Below are 2,746 nucleotides of genomic sequence, written 5' to 3'. Positions count from 1 at the left end.
TCAACTTTGAATCTTATCATAAACCAACTCAAGGTCAAACAAGTACAATAGATACATAGTCTTTTTGTATTATCCACACAACTTACTCATGGAATACTCAAGCATGATTATAGATGGTAAAACTTAATGGAAAAGGGAAGGTTACTGCTACTTGTGAGCTGCATTAGGATTTTACACAAAGAGGAGGGAGATGCAGCACAATAAAGATAAGTATTTCCCCTTGCTACCTCTTGAGCACTGCGTTGGTTTTCCCCGAAGAGGAAGAGATGATGTAGCAAAGTAGCGTAAGTATTTCCCTTAGTTTTTGAGAACCAAGGTATCAATCCAGTAGGAGGCTACGCGCGAGTCCCTCGTACCTGCACAAAACAAATAAATCCTCGCAACCAACGCGAATAGGGGTTGTCAATCCCTACATGGCCGCTTACGAGAGTGAGATCTGATAGATATGATAAGATAATATTTTTGGTATTTTGTGATAAAGATGCAAAGTAAAATAAAGGCAAAGTAAAGAGCAAAGGAAATAACTAAGTAGTAGGAGATTAATATGATAAAGATAGACCCAGGGGCCATAGGTTTCACTAGTGGCTTCTCTCGAGGGCATAAGTATTCTACGGTGGGTGAACAAATTACTATTGAGCAATTGATAGAATTGAGCATAGTTATGAGAATATCTAGGTATGATCATGTATATAGGCATCACGTCCGAGATAAGTAGACCGACTCCTGCCTGCATCTACTACTATTACTCCACTCATCGACCGCTATCCAGCATGCATCTAGAGTATTAAGTTAAAAACAGAGTAACGCCTTAAGCAAGATGACATGATGTAGAGGGATAAACTCATGCAATATGATGAAAACCCCATCTTGTTATCCTTGATGGCAACAATACAATACGTGCCTTGCTACCCCTACTGTCACTGGGAAAGGACACCGCAAGATTGAACCCAAAGCTAAGCACTTCTCCCATTGCAAGAAAGATCAATCTAGTAGGCCAAACCAAACTAATAATTCGAAGAGACTTACAAAGATAACCAATCATACATAAAAGAATTCAGAGAAGATTCAAATATTGTTCATAGATATACTTGATCATAAACCCACAATTCATCGGTCTCAACAAACACACCGCAAAAAGAAAATTACATCGAACAGTTCTCCACAAGAGAGGGGGAGAACATTGTATTGAGATCCAAAAAGAGAGAAGAAGCCATCTAGCTAATAACTATGGACCCGTAGGTCTGAGGTAAACTACTCACACTTCATCGGAGGGGCTATGGTGTTGATGTAGAAGCCCTCCGTGATCGATGCCCCCTCCGGCGGAGCTCCGAAACAGGCCCCAAGATGGGATCTCGTGGATACAGAAAGTTGCGGCAGTGGAATTAGGTTTTTGGCTCCATATCTAATCGTTTGGGGGTACGTAGGTATATAGGAGGAAGGAGTACGTTAGTGGAGCAACAGGGGGCCCACGAGGGTGGAGGGCGCGCCTGGGGGGGGTAGGCGCGCCCCCCACCTCGTGGCCTCCTCTTTTGTGTCTTGACGTAGGGTCCAAGTCTACTGGGCCTTGTTCGTTGAGAAAATCACGTTCCTGAAGGTTTCATTCCGTTTGGACTCTGTTTGATATTCCTTTTCTTCGAAACCCTAAAACAGGCAAAAACAGCAATTCTGGGCTGGGCCTCCGGGTTAGTCCCAAAAATAATATAAAAGTGGATAATAAAGCCCAATAATGTCCAAAACAGTAGATAATATAGCATGGAGTAATCAAAAATTATAGATACGTTGGAGGCGTATCAAGCATCCCCAAGCTTAATTCCTGCTCATCCTCGAGTAGGTAAATGATATAAACAGAATTTTTAATGCGGAGTGCTACTTGGCATAATTTTAATGTAATTCTTCTTAATTGTGGTATGAATATTCAGATCCGAAAGATTCAAGACAAAAGTTCATATTGACATAAAAATAATAATACTTCAAGCATACTAACTAAGCAATTATGTATTCTCAAAATAACATGGCTAAAGAAAGTTCATCCCTACAAAATCATATAGTTTAGTCATGCTCCATTTTCATCACACAAGAATGCTCCCATCATGCACAACCCTGATGACAAGCCAAGCAATTGTTTCATACTTTAGTAATCTCAAACATATAAACTTTCACGCAATATATGAGCGCGAGCCATGGACATAACACTATGGGTGGAATAGAATATAATGAGGGGGGTTATGTGGAGAAGACAAAAAAGGAGAAAGTCTCACATCAACGAGGCTAATCAATGGGCTATGGAGATGCCCACCGATTGATGTTAATGCAAGGAGTAGGGATTGCCATTCAACGGATGCACTAGAGCTATAAATGTATGAAAGCTCAACAAAAGAAACTAAGTGGGTGTGCATCCAACTTGCTTGCTCACGAAGACCTAGGCACTTGAGGAGGCCCATTGTTGGAATATACAAGCGAAGTTCTATAATGAAAATTCCCACTAGTATATGAAACTAACAAAACAAGAGACTCTCTATCATGAAGATTGTGGTGCTACTTTGAAGCACAAGTGTGGCAAAGGATAGTAACATTGTCCCTTCTCTTTTTTTCTCTCATTTTTTGGGCCTTCTCTTTTTTATGGCCTTCCTCTTTTTGTATAATTCCTCACTTGGGACAATGCTCTAGAAAATGATGATCATCACACTTCTATTTATTTACAACTCAATGATTACAACTCAATACTAGAACAAAAGATGACTCTATA

Source organism: Triticum urartu, chromosome 5A, assembly GCF_056163025.1.
Source record: "Triticum urartu cultivar PI428250 chromosome 5A, HENAU_Tu73, whole genome shotgun sequence".
NCBI classification, from domain to species: Eukaryota; Viridiplantae; Streptophyta; class Magnoliopsida; order Poales; family Poaceae; genus Triticum; species Triticum urartu.
The sequence above is the reverse complement of the archived record's forward strand: the minus strand, read 5'-3'. Positions refer to the sequence as shown.